The following is a 23,561-nucleotide window of genomic DNA, read 5'->3' as shown; positions in this document are numbered from 1 at the left end:
CTAGACTCTTCATCAGAGAGGGGGATGGGGTGAGGGTTCTGGAATAAATATGGAGAGAGGGGGAGGTGGACCGAAGATGGAGAGAAAAGAAGATAGGTGGAGAGGAGAGTATAGGTGGGGAGGTAGGGAGGGGATAGGTCAGTCCAGGGAAGATGGACAGGTCAAGGAGGTGGGATGAGGTTAGTAGGTAGGAGATGAAGGTGCGGCTTGGGGTGGGAGGAAGGGATGGCTGAGAGGAAGAACAGGTTAGGGAAGCAGAGACAGGTTGGACTGGTTTTGGGATGCAGTGGGTGGAGGGGAAGAGCTGGGCTGGTTGTGTGGTGCAGTGGGGGGAGGGGACGAACTGGGCTGGTTTAGGGATGCGGTGGGGGAAGGGGAGATTTTGAAGCTGGTGAAGTCCACATTGATCCCATTGGGCTGCAGGGTTCCCAAGCGGAATATGAGTTGCTGTTCCTGCAACCTTCGGGTGGCACCATTGTGGCACTGCAGGAGGCCCATGATGGGCATGTCATTTAAAGAATGGGAGGGGGAGTGGAAATGGTTTGCGACTGGGAGGTGCAGTTGTTTAGTAGTAGTGAGAGCCCACACAGAAATATCCTGACCTGAGTTGTTATGCTACAGTAATTATTAGAACTTACATAACTTTTCAAATTAGTGTTACTTTATGATTTATTAGAAGGGTGTCTGGTTTATTTTGGCATGAACAGTTTGTGGTTGATAAAATAATCATCAAAATTTGTTTGGAATGTCACCAGAGTTCAGAAGTGTAGGAAACCATTAGATAAATGAGCCAGCAACTTTAGTGCCAAATTTGAGTTTTAGATGTGTGTAGATAATCGATGGAACTTCTGGCTTAGATTTTAGTGATATCTGTAATGGAGACATGTTCCCTTCCCAGTAGATGAGTGGGCTAACACTGAATTAATACATACATCGTTGATGTGATGTAGATCTGTGCACATGGATGTTCTGTAATTGGTGATCCTGTAACTGTTAGAAAAGGATACATGAATTAATAACAAAATGGCTACTCCCCTCATTACAAAGTATATTGTGGAAATCTTGGGGTTTTGAGGTGGGTTTCATCTATGTCTCATCTGAATCAGATCTAGTTTATTTGATTCAATTAACACACAGAGCAATAACCAGGAATCCACAAGACACTTGAAAAAATAATAAGAGCTGATGTACAGTATTAAGATAGCTGCCAGTATACACCATACACTGTAGCAATTTACACAGATGTAAAGTCAGCAATTAAGTTAATGTGGACTTTCCAGAAAGCCCATTTAAAATAAAAGGAGAACAGGGCTACCATTTGTGTTTTGTGTAAATGGTTTACGAACGAAGTGTCTTATTTTTCACACTGTTTTCCTGGATCAATTTAAAACTTTGGAATGTGCAAAACTGGATAAAGGCTCATTGGGGCTCAACTAGGCACTCTTAAGGTTTGCAAATCCTCCAGAAGAGAAAATGTTTGTTTATCTTCCTGTTTAAACGGTTTACTTTGTGGTAATGTTGGCCATTATAGTTGAAAATGAATTGAAACTGTAACCATCAGAAAATCAAACTCTAGAATTAAAGCTACAATCTCATGACGTGTAACTGTTTGTCTATAAGGAAGACCAGGAAGGTGAATAGTGTCATCAAATTCAAGAAGGAACCTATTAATGATTTTTGGCAGGTGCAGTTTGAGGAATACAAGAGAGAGTAGTGTTGTAATCTGTGAACTTTAAGTCTGGATGGAGAGGCTGAATCTTTCCCAGCCCTGTACGATCAGGAATGATCATTTTAAAGACAGCCAGCACATTCCCTATTCATTATCTGAAATATATTGTCACTCAGTTTTACTTATTGCTTAGACTTAAAGGTCAGTAAAAGGATTTATTTGAATTGCATATACTCACTGCTCAATATCACTGCACTTTCGGCGAGACAGCACTGAAATGTCAGCATCGGTGAGAACACTAGCTATAAGCGGGTAATTGAAAAGAAGTTCTGAAGTGACTTACAAAGGTAGTCATTGTTTTCAGGAACAAAATTATGACTTGGAAACTGAGGGGAAAGTTATGAGAAGTCTGACAAGGCGTTTTTATCAGACTTTTGTGTAAAGTCAAATGCACTGGGAATAAATACCTCCTTCCACTCTGAATTCGTAAATTGCCTCAACAAAGTAAGTTTGGCCTCCATCTCAGTTAATTTTCCAGTAATTGCACATTCACAGAAACTGGGTAATGAGTTTTCAGCAGTTGGATATTTTCTCTCTAGAAGAGCTCAGGTGGCTTCTGAGGGGACATACTGATATTAAAACAGTGCTATGGACAAGGCTGAAAATAAGTCCTAAAGACCTGTGAAGTCTGGAGGAAAGTCATACTTACATTTTTCCTGTTGCTGGTTCTCAGACTGAACAAGAGTGAAAGTGATGGAGCTCAGTGCATTGAGCATAGATTTGTATGTTCAATGTTCTATTTACTCTTGAAAGATAGACTTTAAATTTACAACCTTAACAAGTTTCCATTCTAATTCTGTGCCATTTAATGTAGTTTCTACATTTCTGTTTGCCTCAGTTCCTTTTTCTTCAGAGTGTGATGTGGAGAACTGATGTATTTATAACTTCAGAGGAGTAATAGCAAAATGCTTAATATGTGAACCCAAGCAAAGAGCATTACCAGGATTTTTTTCATAATGAAAAACATTGTTTGTAGATGTTCAGGTTTTTGACCTGGCTGGTCACTGAATTGTTTGGGCTGCAGTTACAGCTTTCTCTAAATCAGCCCTGTTTTTGCAGCCACTTTCTACTGAATGCTAGACTCTTTCTCCCTTCTTCGGACTCTTGCCATCCTGCACTTACTGCCACCTTTCACCAAATTCAGTTTAAGATGAGCAATGTTTGTGTTAAAAGTCACAGCAACAGGGTGGATTAAAGATGCAGCAACATTGCCGAAGGTGTCTCAGTGTTGTTAGAGACAGACAATGGGTGAGATGAGCATTGTACTAATGAAGCCAATCTGGAAAGACCAAATACCTGAAGGTGTGCTTAATCTGTTCAAACAGGCTGAATCATTCTCACCAGCAGAATATACTCTGCCATTTCTTATTTAGATAGATGATTGGAAATCTGGCCTCAAAGCAATTCATCTGAACGTCAAGTTTGAACTTAACTTTGCGTTTGCTGACTGATTCACTCTTGGGAACAGTTCCAAAGATTAAAGTCACAATGGGTATTGTTCAACTTGGTGGGCTTTCTGATGTAGACTGATGCATGTAGTAATTGTAATGACATCAGCCGGGTGGACTTCATAGAATATTAGTTCCCTGATGGGGCCGTTAATCTGGTTTAATCAGGGAGCCCTGGCTGACAGATATAAACAGGAGTGTCAGACACTCTAAGAGCTGGCTTTGAGGGAGCTGGATCTGTGTCAGCACTCTCCACCTGTAACAACGAGTGACTTGGTAATGGGATACCAGCCTGTGTAGCGTTATTTCAATGTAGAATTACATCAACAGCACAGGCTCAATTCCCAGAATGATTGAGGTCACCGTCAGTGTCCCACCTTCATAACCTCTCTCCTCACCCGATGTGGCGGTTTAACCTGAGCCATCGCTGCCTGTCGGAGAGAGTAGCCTAAAGTCATCTGGGACAGTGAGACTTTACCTTAGCCCCATGTTAATAGTACATGTTCTGTGAATGCTTAATAGGTGAGCCCAAGCCAGGAGCATTAACAAGATTTTTTTTTCATAATGAACAACATGATTGATCTGAAACCTGAAACACTTACACAACCAAGGATCGTTAGGTTATTATCAAGAGTAAGAATTCTGGGCTCGCATTTTTGGTCCATTCCGAAAAAAACTGGGATCAAACACAGGATGAATGGCCTGTACGCCTTTTAGTAAGGCGAACAATCATTGGGTGAGAGGTGACAAGATTATCTTTTTGTCAGTGCAGCTTTAAGTTACCTTCTAGACACAATCAGTCTTCACAACTACACTCATGAGACTGTCTACTCAGGGGCCAATTGTGAACCAATTGAAGAATGATAGAGGGAATAAATCTGGCAGGTAATTCACTGAGATTTTCTTCCTAGAGAAGGAGCAAAATTTGACCTTCTCTTGAGAAATAAGGCAGAGCAAGTGACTGAACTGTTAGTGGGGAAACACTTTGGGGCCAGTGACAATAATTCTGTAAGTTTTAGAATAGTTATGGAATGGGATAGGCCTTGTATAAAAGTTAAAATTCTAAGTTGGAGTCAGGCCAATTTTGACAGCATGAAACAGAACTTTCAAAAGTTGACTGGAATAGACCTTTTTCAGGTAAAGGGATCACTGGCAAGAGAGAGCTTTTAAAGAAGTGAAGTAATGAGTGTTCAGAGACAATATTTTCCCGTTAGACTGAAAGGTAAGGCTTCTGGAGTAGGGAACAACAGTGAATAGAGACATTGCGGCTCAGGTCATTAATAAGAAGGAGGCATATACAACAGGGATCAAGTGAATCTCTTGAAGATTATAAGGGAAGTAGGGACATTCTTAAAAGGGAAGTCAGGAGGGCAAAAAGGGGGATCTGAGATAACCTTATGTGCCAAGGTTAAGGAGATTCCAAAGAGATCCTTCAAGTACATTAAGGGCAAAAGAGCAAAGGGGGACAGAATAGGGCCCTTTTATGTTCAACATGGTCATCTATATGTGGATCCACAAGAGATGGGGGAGATACTAAATGAATATTTCCCTTCAGTATTAACAATGTGAAAGATATGGAAGCTACAGAACTTGGGAAAATTATCATTGATGTTTTGAAAAGAGTCCGTGTTTCAGAAGAGGAGGAACTGAAGGCCTTATAACGCATAAAGGTAGATAACTCTCCAGGACCTGACCAAATGTATCTGAGGACATTGTGGGAAGTTATAGAAGAAATTGGGGGATGCCTAGCTGAAATCTTTCTATCATTTACAGCCGCAGGTGACGTGCTGAGAGACTGAAGGATGGCTATTGTGGTGCCTCTATTTGAGAAAAGCTGTCTGGAAAAGTCAGGCTCACTGGGCTATAGTTCCCTGGTGTTAATGGTGGATAGGTTGTTGAAGGAGATTTTGAGAAGCAGGATTTACATGCATTTGGAGAGGCAAGGACTAATTAGGGATAGTCAGCGTGGCATTAAGTGTGGGAATTGCTGTCTCTCAAACTTGACGACAGTTTTGAGGATGTGACCAAAAGGAATGATGAGGGCAGAGCAGTAGACATTGTCTACATTGATCTTAGCTAGGCCTTTGACAATTGTAGACTGGTTACTAAAGTTTGGTTACATGGGATTCAGGGAGAACTTCACAGTAGGAGACGAAGGGGGGTGGTGGTCATGGGTTGTTTTTGAACTGGAAGCCTGTGACCAGTGGTGTTCCATAGGGATCAGTGCTAAGTCCACTGTTATTTGTCATTTATATAAATGATTTGGATGAGAATTTTGGTGGTACGGCCAGTAAGTTTGTGGATGATAAAATTGGTTGGAAAAGTAAACAGTGAAGAAGGTTATCTTAAGATTACAAGGGATCTTATCAATTGGGCCAATGGGCTGAGGAGTGGCAGATGGAGTTTAATTTGGATAAATGCAAGGTATTGCGTTTTTGTAAAATGACTAAGGGCAGGGCTTTGACAGTTAATGATAGGGCCCTGGGGAGTGTTGTAGAACAGAGAGACCTATCGGTTCAGATGCACAGCTTATTGAAGTTTGTGTCACATGTAGATATAGTAGTAAGGAAGGCATTTAGAATGCCTGGCTTCACTTTTCAGACGATTGAGTGTTGGCTGAAAATGATATTGGTGTGGCCAATTTTTGGAGTACTATGTACAGCTCTGGTCGCCCTGCTATAGGATGGATATTATTACATTGGAGAGGGTGCAAAAAAAGTTTACAAGGATGTAACAGATACTGAAGGGTTTCAGTTATAATGAGATGCTAGATAAGCTGAGACTTGTTTCCATGGAGTGTATGTGATTGAAGGGTGAACTTACCAGCGAGTTATAAAATCACGAGGGACGTAGATAAGGTGAATAGCAAAGGTCTTTTCCCTAGGGTGGAGGAATTCAAAATTAAAGGGCAGATTTTGAAGTGAGAAGTGAAAGATTTAAAAGGGACCTGAGGGGCAACCATTTCACACAGAGGGTGGTTTGTATGTAGAATGAACTGGAGATGAATTGGTAGATGCAGGTGGAGTTACCATACTTAAAAGACATTTGGACAGGTATATGAAAAGGAAAGGTTTAGAGAGATATGAGCCTAGCCCCGGCAAGTGGGATTCATTTAGTTTGGGAACTTGGTCTGCGTGGATAAGTTGGACTGAAGGGCCTGTTTCCATGCTGCATGACTGAGTCTATGAATAGGTTCAGTTAATGGAAATGGATTTAGGAATGACAATAGCAGGTAACTGTTTGTTGTAAGATCTAGATTGTTTGAATTAATAGTCAATATCAGCCCTGAATGGAATTATGCTTCTGATGAAAGGTCACAGACTGTTAACTCTGTTTCCCTCCTGACAGATGATGCATGACCTTTTATCTGTTGTTAATTTTGATGTCTTTTGCTTCTAGCATTGGAGATTTACTCAGCTGAAAATAGTGTTAAATTAAGTCTCTGACATTCCTTTTGTCAAATCTGCCTGCTGAAGGACCACTGGCTTTCATAGCAGTAACAAAAGCCAGGCTGTTATCTTCCTGATGAATGTTCCATATCCACTTCCCTGGTCAATCTCACTTTGACTCTGACTTATAAGTTTCATGTCCATACACCATGCACTGACCTTAGAAAAGATGGGTTTAGACAAAGCTTAGGCTGTTTGATTTGAGGCTAAAACATCGAGTTCGGAAGAATGGTGACTGATTTGCAGCAATGTCTGAAACAGAATGTTAATTGTCTTCTGCCCATAGAATTATTTTTCAGTTCTGAAACTTGTTACCTTTTCTCAGTTGCCTTTGCAGTATTTTTTGTGTTTAGTTCAAATGCTTTATTGTGTTTGGTTTTATGTCCAGGCAAATGGGACTCATTTAGTTTCTGAACTTGGTCAGTATGGACGAGTTGGACCAAAGAGTCTGTTTCCATGTTGTACATCTCAATGACTATGTGACTGTGGTTTGTGTGACTTTTGATTCCTTTATAATGTTGCAAGTTGAAAAGGTCCACTGGGTTTAACAAGTCTAAGCCATCAATGCACCCTATTTCTTCATGATTTTCCCCCCTCCCCAGGGACCTGGAATGACTGCCTGGAAACGCGGTGGCCGTAGGTTCAATTGAGACATTCAAAAGGGCACTGGATGTTTATTTGATTAGAAGGAGTGTGTGAGAATGTGGGCGAGAGGGAGAAGATCAGCACCAGGTAATGGAGTTGTTGCAAGCACAATGGGATTTATGGCCCCGTTTTGCACTGACATTTCTGTGATTCTGCGTACATATCCGATTCGCTGTTGGATCCATTTGGAGATCCTGTGAGATCTTGTGCAGAAGACTGAAGTTTGGATGGTGATGATTTAATTTCCTGTTGTTCTTGTCTTCCAAATGTTAATTTGTGCCTTCTGTTTTATAAACCACTAACATTGTGGAAAATAATGAAGTGACTGCGGCAATTTTTTTTTCAGATAACTTTCCTAACGATCATGTCTACGTTTTATGGGAAGCAAAGGCAGTTTAGCTCAGTGTAGTTTAAAGTTTACAGAAACACAGTTGAATTCACGTGACTGACGTTGAATGTATTTATTGCCACATCACTAGGCGTGTCCGGGACATAGGCTGTTATGAGTAATTGTGTACGTATTTTTGATCATTTATCTTGTTCATTGCCATGACCAGTGTACATCATTTGCAATGAGCTGTACATTCACACTCACAGTATGCAGCAGTGATGTCACTATAAGCAACACAGTGCGTGGAAATCTGCTTTTGTGTTGTGCAGCCCGCAGGTAGTATGCCAACTTCTGTCAGCAAGAAAACCAACCCGAAATCCTGTACTGAATCTAATCACAGCAAAAAAAAAGCTGTTGCGGGATGGTGGGCTATAATCCATTCCCGTGTGGGCATTGTGCACAGGGGATGGTTATAAACCTGTTGGCTGTCTCTCCCGTATTTTATCTTGGTCTCTGAATCTCCTGCCTCTTTCTTGGTTTGGTTTCTGCCTTGCAATCATTTCTGAACATCTCCTTTATTCTGCCTTACTTCAAATGAAATCAGCAGCTTCTGGATTTCACTGTGTTGTTGGTCTTGTAGCTGTAATATACGTTAGATAATGGATTCTGCAGAATAGTTCAGAGTTCAATCCACATTTCGTTGACGGTTAATGAAGCTGTTTATGGTGGTGATAAACAACCATTACATGGTAAGATTTTAAATCTACCAGATCAATATCTCTTTCGTAAATAGAGGTCATTGTTGAACAGGGGTTTTATTTTTGTAGAAGTGAAATCTCTAGATTCATCTGTACCAAGTGACTTCATATTGCAAATATTTTCATATTGCACAGTGATTTACAGAACTCTGCAAGATAAAGGATCCTGGCTTGTTCAGACATTTTTACATTACTATACATATTAGCCAGTTTTAACCAATTGACCATTCTATTAATTTTATTTCTCATTAATGCTTGCTAACCCCATTAACTCCCTGCAGTTCGCATAGCATTAATTGCACATCATTTCAGCTCTGACAGTGCTGTGCACAAAAGTAATTAATTTTGTGCATATATTTATTTAATGAATGAAGTTCATTGACTTTCAGCTGTAATGGTGGGCACAATTAATTCTGCTGTCACAATTACTGTACAGAGAATAGCCACTTTCTTCCCATTTCAGACCAAATCATTTCAGAATGCATTTGGAGGTAGGCAATGCAGGGCTGCTGTGGCTAAGACACTGACATTTTACTCCTGGGGCCCCTGTGTGAGGAGAGGAAAGACTGTTTTCTATCTGATTGTAAAAGTCTTACAGAAGGTTGTGTGTGGACAGCACCTCGATTCAGTTCTGTGTATCTAAGAGGATCACAGCTTGAAGCTAACCTCAATTTCACAGATGCCCCGGGCTAATGGGTGTGTCAGAAGATGGCAATTGTGACTTTCTGCAAAGATGTTAATCCCCTGAGACTGGACAGAGTAGGGACAGGTTTCACTTGGCATCTAAACTTTCCTGGACAGAGCTCTTGAGATGGTGAGTCATTTGCATGCACTGACCTGCTAACTTCATTTTGACAAGAAAAGTATATGATTATTGAATCTCGCTGTTACCAGATGGTACAGACCTCATTGTGTTTTAACTTCTTCTTTTCAACATCACTTCTGTCACTAATACGGTTTATGTATGAATATTGTAGCTCCTCACAAGCCCAGAATTTCTTCCTTTGGGTGGCACGGTGGCTCAGTGCTTAGCACTGCAGCCTCACAGCACCAGGGACCTGGGTTCGATTCCAGCCTCGGGCAACTGTCTGTGTGGAGTTTGCACATTCTCCCCGGGTCTGCATGGGTTTCCTCCGTGTGCTCCGGTTTCCTCCCACAGTCCAAAGATGTGCAGGTTAGGGTGGATTGGCCATGCTAAATTGCCCGTAGTGTTTAGGGGTGTGTGGGTTATAGGGGGATGGGTCTGGGTGGGATTCTTCAAGGGGCAGTGTGGACTTGTTGGGCCAAAGGGCCTGTTTCCACACTGTAGGGAATCTAATCTATAGCTCCAGCAGCTGCTCTGTTGGGTTCTGGAGTTAGAAACCTCAGTGACACACTGTATCTCTTGATGTCATTTAACACTGCTACAACACGAATAAAAGTAAGGAAGTCATTTTCAAAATTTATCAATTATTAATAACAGGATTATTTTAATCCTTTATTTCTTACAATACGGTGCATTTATTGTATGAGAGGACGCAGTCTGAATGTATCCTCCTGTGTAATTATGTTTATACCATCAAGGTGGGAGGATTTGCTGTTTTTAAAATGGTGACTTGCATTAATGAAATCAGGAATTTTAATTTGGAGTGGGATTCATGCAGAGTGATAGAAGTCTGCAGGTCAGAAAAAAGCCCTTTGGCCCACTGGGTCTGTACTGGGTGCAGAGTGAACAAGGAAAATATTGCTTCCCCTGGTGAGAGTATGTGCCAATGGTGATTTTAAGTCAATTCCATCACCAGCTACTTGTTTGAAACAACAGATAAGAGGGAGCAGAGCCTGGTGTGGAGGAAATGGGCGTTTTGTAACAGTTGACAAGAGGAAAGAGCGAGGAAGCTTTGGAACTGAGAGGGAAAATCAAGTAAAGCTTATGGATATCATGTCTGACTCGTCTTCACAATGAAGCTGCAGTGCAACTAGTCTGTTCGTATCCCATTAGTACTGCTGTTGAATGGGCTGCTCCTTCTTTGGAATGGGAGGCCTACACTTGCTTTAAAAGCTGTGAAGGGTGTTCCTAATGCTCCGGCTCCATAAACATGTAAGAGAATTGATCTTGATAGACCAGTTGAGGACAGTCTTCAACTGGCATGGCAGTGATGTTGACTTTTCCAAGCAGGCCAGAGGTTGGGAAAGGCAGGGGTGTGTACCCCTAATTGCATATTTAAAAAAGAACTTCTTCAAGATCTTAACAAGAGAAATTGGGATTATTTACATACAGAGGAACTTGTGTTCCTGAAATTAAATTGAAATTTGGCCATGTTTGATGCCTAACTTACTCCCTGGTAGTGCTTGCTGCTTGCGAATATCTGAAGAAATGGAAGTTATACTGCTGTCAGCGAGCCTCCTACAATGAGGATGTTGAAGGATCTTGTGCTAAGAAGCTTTGCCCTGTGTGATTTGCGTCATGCAAACAACATGAAAAATCCTGTGGAACTGAGGACAAGCCTTCACGTGGGCTTGCAGCTATGACAGTATATGGTGCTGTGGTCTAACCGGAGCAAATATTTGGTAAACCAATTTTAAGTGTAAAGGAAAAATGACCTGAGCGCTCATACGTCACTTTCAACCCAGTAGCACGCCTCTGACAGCACCTGATTTATGAGATTGCTTGTTGTGTTAAAATAAGAACATTCATCCCTCATTCTGCTCACAAACACTTCAATACACTGTTCCTTCTTCCAATTAATAACCGAAACTGTCAGCTGGTCCCATTTTCACTTTTATAAAGACCAAATATTTCTTGAAAATGTAATAACAAATCTTTTATAGATGAACGTGTATAGCCTGGAATAATGATACAATTGAGTCAATAGATCAAGCGGGAGAGGGGTACATTTTAAACAAAGTCCCTTGCCTGACGAAGGATAACCAGAAACTGTAAGGCAATTTCCTCAGCCTGAATCACCAGCCTCATTATATGTCTTGTACAGACAATACAGTGTGACTTTCATTTTGGGGTCTATCAAAAAGAAACATCTTATATTTATATATTTGGAATGGAATACAATCCCCGTGAGAAACTGCAAACCAAAATGACTAAATAACAACCCCGCTTTCCCCTATTTCAAATGAAGAAATTGCCTTTGATTAAATATGGATTGACAGGCAAACAGCCATGAGACCATTGTTTATTGCCAGTAAGACCTGTCTCGTTTCATTAATGTCCCTTTGTCAGGGAAGGAAACCTGCAAACTGGCCAACTTGTGACTCCAGGCCAACAGCAATGTGGGGAAATTGGGGAGGGGTGATAAAACGTTGCATTAGTCAGCCACATCCACATCCCATGAACCATTAAAGATTGTTGTTGGTTTGCCTGTTTTAACGAAGCTCTCACACTTCATCATACCGGGTGATGGCATTTATAGTGCGCTGTGATGGGCCATCGGGGAACAGTGCAACAACTAATTGTATTGTCTGCCAGCCCTCACCTGACAAATTGCTCCAGCGAAACCAATCACTTCTGTGGGAAATACAACTTGTTGCTCCTCAGTTGGCCTCGAAGATCTTCAGCGAAGTGCAATGCGACCGTGAGGAGTTTTAGAAAGATGAAATTCTAACTGATTTATTGTCATGTGCATCGAAATACAGTGAAAAGCTTTGTTTATGAGCAGTACAAACAGATCACAGCAAGCACAGGATGTACAGATCAAAAATATGTAGAGGCATACAGGTTACTTTGCAGGTTACATCATTTGAGGCTACAGACCATTCACCTGTCTGATAACAGCTGGAAAGAAGCTGTTCCTGAACCTGCTTGTGTATGTGCCCAGGTTTCTGTACCTTCTGCCTGATGGAAGAGGTTGTAGGAGGCCATTATCAGGGTGCGATGGGTCTTTTGATATTGGTCATCACTCCCCAGTAGCGAGCCATGTAAATGGAGTCTGTGAAGGTCTGGGCGGTTCACACCACCTTCTGTAGTTTCTTACAGTGCTGGGCAGAGCAGTTGCCGTGCCAGGCCGTTATGAACCTGGACAGTCTGCTTGCTATGGTGTATCTGTAGCAGTTGGTGGGACACCTTATGGACATGCCAAATTTCCTGAGCTGCCTGAGGAAGAAGGGGCACTGTTGTGCCTTCCTGACTGTCACATTTATGTGGGACATCCAGAGGAGGTCGTTGTTTATCATCACTCCGAGGCAACTGTCATTTTATAAATCCCTATATTTATAAAACAAAGCAATGTCAGAATGTTTCTAAGCTACTGAGTTCCAGAAAATGGGATTAATCTGCAGACCAGTTAGAACAGTCCAGTGAGCTGGGGTGTAGATGCTCTTGACTCACTTTGCCAGTTTGATTTCTGGCAAGTGCTGCAGAACCAGCTTAAGTATGTAATCTTCAGCTTTATCCTCACACTGACTCCAGTGTAACTATGATTATTTTGAAACTATTGAGAAGTGGATCATTAAGATTTCTAGAAACGTGTAATTTTCGTTTGAAGTTCTTCTATTTGCAGGCAATCAATTACATTCAGATTGAGATTGCCATAGTTAGAGAATGGGGAATCCCAGCACTCCACAGTTGCTGAATTCAATAGGCAGGTACTGGTCTCAAACTGACACTCTGAAACATAGGAACAGAAGTAGGCCATTCAGCCCATCAAAGTCTGACATTATAATCCTTAACTCCACTTTCCTGCCTTTTTTCCTGTAGCCCTTAATTCCCTTACTGATTTTTTTTTAAGAAGCTTATACTTATATTCCAGGGATGTATAGTTACAAACATGAGAAAGCACAAACTATCTTAGCCTTGAATAACTTAATAACCCTGCCTCAAAGGTTCTCTTGGGTAAAGAATTCCATAGATTTGCCACCCTCTGAGAGAAGAAAATTCCTCCTCATCTCTATCTTAAATGTGAAACCCCTTACTCTGAGATTATGCCTTCTGATCCTAGAATCTCCTACAAGAGAATACACCGTTGCTCCATCTACCCTATCAAATCCTCTAGGAATCTTGTACGCTTTAATAAGATCACCTCACATTCTTCTGAATTCCAATGAATACAGGCCCCATTTACTCCAGGTCTCATCAGGCTGTCCCTCCGTACCCACGATCAGCAGAGTGAACCTTGGCAGATTATCTTTTCTTCAGTAAGGGGACCAAAACTGTTTACAGTATTCCAGCTGTGGCCTGCTTGTTTTGTTTTAGCAAAACCTCCCTACTTTCATATTCCATTCCCGTGGAAATAAAGGCCAATGTTCCATTTGCTTTTCCTATTGACAGCTGAACTATGATGTTAGCTTTTTAAGATTTATGCAAATCCCTCTGAACTATTGTTTTCTACAGTCTTTCTCCATTTAAATACTATTAACTCCTTTTCTTGCCAAAGTGCATGACCTCACATTTTCCCACATTTTATTCCATCTGCTAAACGTTTAACTCACTCACTGAACCTGTCTACTTCCATCTGCGAGTTCTTTGACATCCTTACCACCTGTTTTCCTTCCTATTTTGGTGCCATCTGCAAACTTGACCACAGTACATTCATCTTTCTCATCCAAGTCATTAATATATATTGTAAATAATCGTACCCACAGCACTGATCCCTGTGGTACTCCATTAGCTACAGGTTTCCATTCCAAAAATAACCCCCTTATACCAACTCCCTGTCTTCTACTAGTTTGCCAATCCTCTATCCATGTCAATATACTGTTCCAACACCAGGGACTCTTATTGAGTAGCCTGAAGCATGGCACCTTATCAAACAGTTTCTGAAAAACAAAATGTATTATACCCTTTCTCTATCCTGCTTGTTACCACCTCAAAGAATTCTAATTAATTTGTCAGGCACTATTACTCCTTCGTGAAGCTTTGATGGCTCTCTTTGATCATATCATGTATTTCTAACTGCTCTGCTATTTCCAACTAACTGCTGATAAACCCTTACACATTCCCAATAACAGATGCTAAGCTAACTGACCAATGGTTGGCTGTTTGATTTTTTTATAATTGCCCCCTTTTTAAAAAGTATCTGATAAATAAAGTAACAATTGCATTTCTTTAGCACCTTTCAAAACTTCTGGCCATCTCAAAGCCTCTTATAGAAGAGAATTTTAAAATATATTCATGTCTTCTAGGAAATGCATCGTTAAATTTACATATAGCAAGCTCCGACAACCATAAAGGAAGAGGTTTGCCTTGATGATGCTGATCAAAGGATAGTTTCAAGCTTAGCAGATCGAGCTCCCCGGTCCCTTTGAAATAGTATCCTCTGGGGACAGATTGAACTTCAGTTTAATGCATCATCTGGAAACCTACAGTTTCAATTCCCTCAGCACTGTACCTTGATTTTTAGTGCTCAGGTTCCTTGAGTGAGATTTAAACCCACATCTTGCTGCCTTGGTGGAGATTAAGGAATCTGGCCAACTTCCAAAGCAGGCATTGTTCCCCTTGCTAATGTTGGCACAAATCCAAAGCTAATTACTGTCAACTGTCCTTGATTAGCTGCTATAATAGAGTGAGTAATGTCAGCAAGTATGACGATAATGTCTTCTCATGTGTGTCAGCTCTCCTTACCCTGCATGGTTGCTCTGTTGTGCTGAGGAGAATGCTGCTGTACACTGCCTATTTGTTGTGCTGACGACAAACAAACATCATGAATGTTGCTGAAAAGTCCGGCACTTGTGTCTATCAATGTGTGATTCATCTTTTCTGACTGAAAATGTTGCTGCAATGCTCCTAGTACATAAATCTGTCCCATCGAATAGACATTTGTAAGCCAGGGCGAGTAACTGACCAATCTGAATAAGGCTAATTGATGATTAGGATGTATTTAAGTCAGACCTGAGGAAGGGTCACCTGAACTGAAATGTTAACCCTGATTTTAATTCACAGAATGCTGCCAGACCTGCCGAGCTTTTCCAGCAATTTCTGTTTTTGTTCCTGATTTACAGCATCTGCAGTTCTTTCGGTTTTTACTTAGGACATATTTAATGTTGGATTTATTTTACAGATGACCAAAACAAAACTTTCGTGTCATGTATCTGTTTAAGTTTGTGTCCCTGTGACACAGAATGTAGGAGTAGGAGTAATTCATTTGGCCTCTTGAACCTGCTCCACCTTCATGACAATCATGATTAATCTGATTGTGAGCTCAACTCCACTTTCTGTCTCCACACCCTTAATGCCATTGTCAATTATTGGAAAAAAAATACTGATGCAACCTTGGAAATATTCAAGGGCCCAGGTCCTGTATTGCTGTCCGGGGAAGAGAAATCCATTGACTAACAGCCCCGAGCAGAAAATAAACTCCTCATTATCTCAGGTTTATATGGAAGCCACTAATTATTATTATCTGTGTCCTCATGTCACTGTACTCTGTCCAAATGACACTGTTCTCTCTATAAAAATTATAATTAATAATAATTATAATTTTCACCCTTTGTTACTTTGAATTCCACAACTTTCAGTTGTAATGTAAGCATGTTTCTTGTATCATAGGAACTACCTACAATCAAATTGTCTGTAGTTTTATTTCACTCTATTTTGATTTGGTGTATTGGAGTGTATCAAGACGACACACAGCTCTGGGCATGTAATTCAGCAATTAAATAAAAGCCAATTTGGAAACTGTTGGTGTCCTTTAAAATATTCACCAAAGGTTTCCTAACTCAGTACGTTGACAGGCCGACAAGGGGAGAGGCCATTCTAGACTTGGTGCTCGGAAACGAGCCGGGGCAGGTATCAGATCTTGTGGTGGGAGAGCATTTTGGTGATAGTGACCATAACTGCCTCACATTCTACATAGCTATGGAGAAGGAGAGGATTAGGCAAAATGGGAGGATATTTAATTGGGGAAGAGGAAACTATGACGCAATTAGACATGAGTTAGGAAGCATGGACTGGGAGCAATTGTTCCATGGTAAGGGCACTATAGACATGTGGAGACTGTTTAAGGAACAGTTGTTGCAAGTGATGAATAAATATGTCCCTCTGAGACAGGCAAGAAGGGGTAAGATAAAGGAACCTTGGATGACGAGAGGAGTGGAGCTTCTTATGAAAAGCAAGAAGGTAGCTTACATAAGGTGGAGGAAGCTAGGGTCAAGTTCAGCTAGAGAGGATTACACGCAGGCAAGGAAGGAGCTCAAAAATGGTCTGAGGAGAGCCAGGAGGGGGCACGAGAAAGGTTTGGCAGAACGGATTAGGGAGAACACAAAGGCATTTTACACTTAGGTGAGGAATAAGAGAATGGTCAAAGAAAGAGTAGGGCCGATCAGGGATAGCATAGGGATCTTGTGTGTGGAGTCTGAGGAGGTAGGGGAAGCCCTAAATGAGTTTTTTCCTTCTGTCTTTACGAAAGAAACAAACTTTGTAGTGAACGAAACCTTTGAAGAGCAGGTGTGCATGCTGGAATGGATAGAGATGGAGGAAGCTGATGTGCTGAAAATCTTGTCAAACATTAAGATTGACAAGTTGCCAGGCCCGGACCAGATTTGTCCTCGGCTGCTTTGGGAAGCGAGAAATGCAATTGCTTCGCCACTTGCGAGGATCTTTGCATCCTCGCTCTCCACTGGAGTTGTACCTGAGGACTGGAGAGAGGCAAATGTAATTCCTCTCTTCAAGAAAGGAAATAGGGAAATCCCTGGCAATTACAGACCAGTAAGTCTCACGTCTGTCGTCTGCAAGGTGTTAGAAAGGATTCTGAGGGATAGGATTTATGACCATCTGGAAGAGCATGGCTTGATCAAATGCAGTCAACACGGCTTTGTGAGGGGCAGGTCATGCCTCACAAACCTTATCGGGTTCTTTGAGGATGTGACTAGAAAAGTTGATGAGGGTCGAGCTGTGGATGTGGTGTATATGGACTTCAGTAAGGCATTTGATAAGGTTCCCCATGGTAGGCTCATTCAGAAGGTCAGGAGGAATGGGATACAGGGGAACTTAGCTGTCTGGGTACAGAATTGGCTGGCCAACAGAAGACAGCGAGTGGTAGTAGAAGAAAAATATTCTGCCTGGAAGTCAGTGGTGAGTGGTGTTCCACAGGGCTCTGTCCTTGGGCCTCTACTGTTTGTAATTTTTATTATTGACTTGGATGAGGGGATTGAAGGATGGGTCAGCAAGTTTGCAGATGACACAAAGGTTGGAGGTGTCGTTGACAGTATAGAGGGCTGTTGTAGGCTGCAGCGGGACATTGACAGGATGCAGAGATGGGCTGAGAGGTGGCAGATGGAGTTCAGCCTGTATAAATGCGAGGTGATGCATTTTGGAAGGTCGAATTTGAAAGCTGAGTACAGGATTAAGGATAGGATTCTTGGCAGTGTGGAGGAACAGAGGGATCTTGGTGTGCAGATACATAGATCCCTTAAAATGGCCACCCAAGTGGACAGGGTTGTTAAGAAAGCATATGGTGTTTTGGCTTTCATTAACAGGGAGATTGAGTTTAAGAGTCGTGAGATCTTGTTGCAGCTCTATAAAACTTTGGTTAGACCGCACTTGGAATACTGCGTCCAGTTCTGGTCGCCCTATTATAGGAAAGATGTGGATGCTTTGGAGAGGGTTTAGAGGAGGTTTACCAGGATGCTGCCTGGATGGAGGGCTTATCTTATGAAGAGAGGTTGACTGAGCTTGGACTTTTTTCATTGGAGAAAAGGAGGAGGAGAGGGGACCTAATTGAGGTATACAAGATAATGAGAGGCATAGATAGAGTTGATAGCCAGAGACTATTTCCCAGGGCAGAAATGGCTCACCTGAGGGGTCATAGTTTTAAGCTGGTTGGAGGAAAGTATAGAGGGGATGTCAGAGGCGGGTTCTTTACACAGAGAGTTGTGAGATCATGGAATGCGTTTCCAGCAGCAGTTGTGGAAGCAAGGTCATTGGGGTCATTTAAGAGACTGCTGGACATGCATATGGTCACAGAAATTTGAGGGTGCATACATGAGGATCAATGGTCGGCACAACATCGTGGGCTGAAGGGCCTGTTCTGTGCTGTACTGTTCTATGTTCTATGTTCTAAAGGTATTCAGCTGCTGCATGAACAGCCAGAAAGTTGATTATACCAAAAGCGTTGAAAAATATATTCATTTTTCATAAGTTTTCATTCCGTTTGTGCAAATATTTCCTTGGGTTAAATGTGTTCCAATTTTAACTTCTAAGGAAGTTGTTGAATGCATACATTTTCTAAGATAAGGATCCAACTTGTTAAAAGGTATGAACTAACATTGTTGTAGATGTTTGTGACTAAGTGCATTACTGCCATAAGCTGTGAGGACATCATCACCAGTTATAACAAATTTAAAAATTATGCATTATAAATTTGGACTGAAAAATGAAGTGTTTCTGAAACTCCATTTGGATGTTTTCTTCTCTGTTTACTGAACAATGGACAAATATGAGCCAGCAGCAATTCACACTTGGAATTGTAGAATCTTACGATGCATAGGGAGGCCATTCAGCCCATCGTTTCCAATACCATTTTTTTCAAACAGCCATTCAATTTATTTCATTCCCCTAATTACCTGGCACTCTACTCATTTTCAAGTTTCAAGCTGCACATTCCAAATCATTAAGCAGTACAGTACAAAGTCCAAATGTTTTAACATTTCTCTGTAGAAATATTTCTTTGCTTATCCTCAGACAACACATAATACCATGCCACATATCATTTATAAAAGGACATTTATAAATTTGTAATCGTAAAGATTGAGAAACCTACTGGGAAAATAGGACAGTGAGCATTTCATATGTTTTGTTATTACATTGCAGATCAAGCTAAGATTGACTTGGTGACTGTTCCTTCGGTTCTCAAATAAAACGAGGCAGTTCCAAATTCAATCGCGTTTCTCTGGGCTGGTGACCAAAGATTTAATATTGTTTATAATTTGGCACACATTACCAAACTCCTTTAAGCACAAGTTTTGTTTTTTAAGTATGTGAAATAACGTCATAATGGATCTCAGCAGAGATTGTTTAAAATCAGGAAACGTTGAGACTGAGTACATGATGTATTTCGTTTTGAAGGACCAAAAGCCAGAGAATGCTGATTTATGAATAGGTTGCACATGAACCAATGGCAACGTGGGGAAAATACCTTTATTGGGTGAGGGTGGTAATATCTGGAAAGCACCACTTGAGAGGGTGCTGAAGGTAGATTCAATTATGGCTTTCAGGAAGGAATCGGATAAACATCAGAATGCAGGAAGTTTGTAAGGAATGGGAATAAAGCTGAGGGATGGGACCGGCCGAGCTGCTGTGAAGAATTAGTACTGGCATGATGGAGCGAATGGCCCCCTTCTGTTCAGTAGCTAATCAATGAGCCCATGATTCGAGGTTATAATGGTGAGGTTTTGAATGATAAGTTTAAAGCAGGCACTTGGAATGAAATGAAGAGGCTCAGTGCTGCCACTTGGAAAATATATGGTCTGTTTAAGAAATGTATGAAGCTCTCTCTTTTTCTCTGGATACAACCCTCATCAGGAAGTAATTTTCTGCTTGTTCTATCCTTCCAGTTTTCTATATCACTGAAGCAGGATACATTTTGTAAAGTCAGACTCTTCTCTGATCAACAAAATGTCTTGTTTCCAAATCCTGCTGATCCTTGATATCAGCCTCTCACAAAGACTGGTCACTTGGCCGAAGAACCAGAGCTGACGAGTTTCTGTGGATAGTTTTGAATCAACCTGATCAGGGATGTTACTACACACCTCTGCAGGAGGTGGGACTTGAACCTGGGCCTCCTGGGTAAGAGGTAGGGACACTACCACGATGCCACAAAAACCGTCAGACTTGTGTCTACAGTCCAGAAAGCAGCTGATCACTTCAGGAAGTGAGGTGTTCTGGGGGGATGAACGAGTAACAATCATGTCAACAAAGTGCCAGTCAATTTCCATCTCCAACAAGAGACTAGCTGACCATCCCCTCTTGACATTCAGTAGCAATACCATTACTGAACTCACCCATTGTCAAAATCCTAGGGTCACCATTTGGAAAATGGCTTCTAATTCCTCCATGGGGGTCTTCCAGAGCAGGTGAATTGGGAAAATCAGGTTGGTGGCAAATACCATGAAAAGAAATTTGTGGAATGTCCGTGGGACAGTTTTCTGGAGCAGCTTGTGGTAGAGTCCACTAAGGACCAGACAATTCTGGATTTAGTGGAGTGTGATGAGGCAGACTTGAATAGGGAGCCTAAGGTGAAGGAACCCCTAGGGGGCAGTGACTATAATATGATAGAATTCACCTTGCAGTTTGAGAGGGAGAAGCTGGAATCAGATGTAACAGTTACCTTTACTCAATTGTAACAACAAAGACATGAGGGAGGAGCTGGAAGGGTAGCCTAGCAGGGAAGATGGTGAGCAGCAAGGGCAGAAGTTTCTGGGGTTAATGCAGAAATTCAGCATGAATTCATCCAAGGGAGAAGAAACAGACTATAGGGAAGACAAGGCAACCAAGGCTGACAAGGGAAGTCAGGGACAGCATAGAATCAAAAGAAAAAGCATTTAGTGTGAAGGTCAGTGGGAAGTCAGAGGATTTGGAAGCCTCTAAAACTAGCAGAGGATATTTGAAAAAGGGGAGAAGATGAAATAGCATTAGCTAGCTAATAATATAAAGGAAGATCACAAATATTTATTTGCATATTTAAAAGGTAAAAGAGAATGGGCAAGAATGAACATTGGACCACTGGAAAGTGCGGCTGGAGAAGTAGTAATGGGAAACAAAGAATTGGCTAAGGAACTAACTAGGTGTTTTGGTGCTTTCAACTGTGAAGGCTGGATGGAAGAGCATGCCAGAACTTTAAGAATCAGGAGGCAGAGGTGAATGTAGTGGCCATTACTAAGGAGAAGGCACTGGAGAGACAGAAAAGTCTGCAGGTGGATAAGTCACCTGGACCAGATGGACTACACCCCAGGGTACTGATGAAGAAAGCTGAGGAGATTGTAGAGGTACTGGTGGTGATCCTCCAGGATTCACAGGAATCAGGGAGAGTCCCAGAGACTGGAAAACAGCTATTGTAACACAGGGGTGAGAATGGAGGGAGGCAGAAGACAGGAAACTATAGGCTGGTTAGCCTGACCTTGGATAAGATTTTAAAGTCAGTGATGAAGGATAAGATAGCAGAGTACTTGGAAGTCCATGGTAAAATAGTGCTGAGTTAACATGGTTTCGTGAAGGGGAGGTCACGACTGACAAATCTGTTAGGATTCTTTGAAGAGGTAATGAGCTGTTTAGACAAAAGAGAGCCTGTGGATGTGATCTGTTTGGATTTCCATAAGGCTTTTGACAAGGTGCCGTACATTAGGCTGCTAAATAAGACAAGAACCTGTAGTGTTAGGGGCAAGGCATTGGCATGGATAGAGGATTGGCTGACTGGCAGAAAGCAGTGGATAGGGATAAAGGGGTCTTTTTCAGGATAGTAGCCAGTAACTAGTGGAGTTCCACATGGATCAGTGTTAGAACCACAACCATTTATGTTACATATCAACTATCTGGATGAAGGAACTGAGGACTTTGTTGCCAGGTTTGCAAACGACACAAAGATAAATGGAGGAGAAGGTAATGCTGAGGAAGTGAGGAGGCTGCATTAGAAATTGGATAGGCTGGGCAAGTGGGCAAAGAAATGGCAGATGGTATACAGTGTGGGAAGGTGTCAGGTTAAGCACTTTGGTAGGAAGAATAGAGGCATTGACTATTTTCTAAATGAGGAAAGGCTATAGAAATCTGAAGCAGAAGGGTGTTCAAGGTGAGCCACTGGCTTGGATTGACGATTGGCCATCTGACAGGAGGCAGAGAGTTGGGATAAAAGGCTCTTTTTCGGAATGGCAACCGGTGACGAGTGGTGTCCCGCAGGGTTCAGTGTTGGGGCCACAGCTGTTCACTTTATATATTAATGATCTGGATGAAGGAACTGGGGGCATTCTGGTGAAGTTTGTCGATGATACGAAGCTAGGTAGACAGGCAGTAGCACTGAGGAGGTGGGGGGCTGCAGAAAGATTTAGACAGTTTAGGAGAGTGGTCCAGGAAATGGCTGATGAAATTCAATGTGAGCAAATGCGAGGTTTTGCACTTTGGCAAAAAGAATACAGGCTTGGACTATTTTTTAAACGGTGAGAAAATTCATAAAGCAGAAGTACAAAGGGATCTGAAAGTGTTGGTCCAGGATTCTCTTAAAGTTAACTTGCAGGTAGAGTCTGTGATTAAGAAAGCAAATGTAATGTTGTTGTTTATCTCAAGAGGGTTGGAATATAAAAGCAGTGATGTGCTTCTGAGGCTTTATAAAGCTCTAGTTAGGCCCCAGGTAGAATACTGTGTCCAATTTTGGGCCCCACACCTCAGGAAGGACATACTGGCCCTGGAGCATGTCCAGCGGAGATTCACACGGATGATCCCTAGAATGGTAGGTGTAACATATGATGAACGGCTAAGGATCCTGGGATTGTATTCATTAGAGTTTAGAAAGTTGAGGGGAGATTTAATAGAAACTTAGAAGATAATGTATGGCTTAGAAAGGGTGGACGTTGGGAAGTTCTTTTCCATTAGGCACGGAGACTAGGACCCATGGGCACAGCCTTAGAATTAGAGGGGGTAAATTTAAAACAGAAATGAGGAGACATATCTTCAGCCGGAGAGTGGTGGGCTTGTGGAATTCATTGCCACGGAGTGCAGTGGAGGCCGGGACGTTAGATGCCTTCAAGGCAGAGATCGATAAATTCTTGATCTCACAAGCAATCAAGGGCTATGGGGAGAGTGCAGGGAAGTGGAGTTGAAATGCCCATCAGCCATGATTTAAATGGCGGAGTGGATTCGATGGACTGAATGGCCTTACTTCCACTCCTATATCTTATGGTCTTATGGGTTATAAGGAGAAACTGAGTAGGCGGGGATTATACTCATTGGAATTCAGAAGAATGAGGAGAGATCTTAAAGAAACATATGAGATTATGAAGGGAATAGCTAAGGTGGAGGCAGGGAGGTTGTTTCTGCTAGCAGGTGAAACTAGGACTAGAGGGCATCGCCTCAAAATAAAGGAAAGTAGACGTAGGACTGAGGTCAGGAGGAATGTCTTCACCCAAAGGGTTGTGAATCTGTGGAATTCCCTGCCCAGTGCAACAGTTGAAGCTACCTCGCTGAATGTGTTTAAGGCAAGGCTGGATAAATTTTTGAACAGTGAAGGAATTAAGGGTTATGGTGAGTAGGCGGGTAAGTGGAGTCTCAAAAAGATCAGCCATGATCTTATT

General features: G+C 41.8%; 1 protein-coding gene across 8 annotated transcripts in view; it reads left to right on the top strand.

The window, feature by feature from the left end:
- rap1gapa (RAP1 GTPase activating protein a) overlaps nt 1–23,561 on the top strand; it is a 599,377-nt gene that overhangs the window by 273,111 nt on the left and 302,705 nt on the right. The window lies entirely within an intron of this gene.

This window comes from Stegostoma tigrinum, chromosome 28 (genome assembly GCF_030684315.1).
Source record: "Stegostoma tigrinum isolate sSteTig4 chromosome 28, sSteTig4.hap1, whole genome shotgun sequence".
NCBI classification, from domain to species: Eukaryota; Metazoa; Chordata; class Chondrichthyes; order Orectolobiformes; family Stegostomatidae; genus Stegostoma; species Stegostoma tigrinum.
The sequence above is the reverse complement of the archived record's forward strand: the minus strand, read 5'-3'. Positions and strand labels throughout refer to the sequence as shown.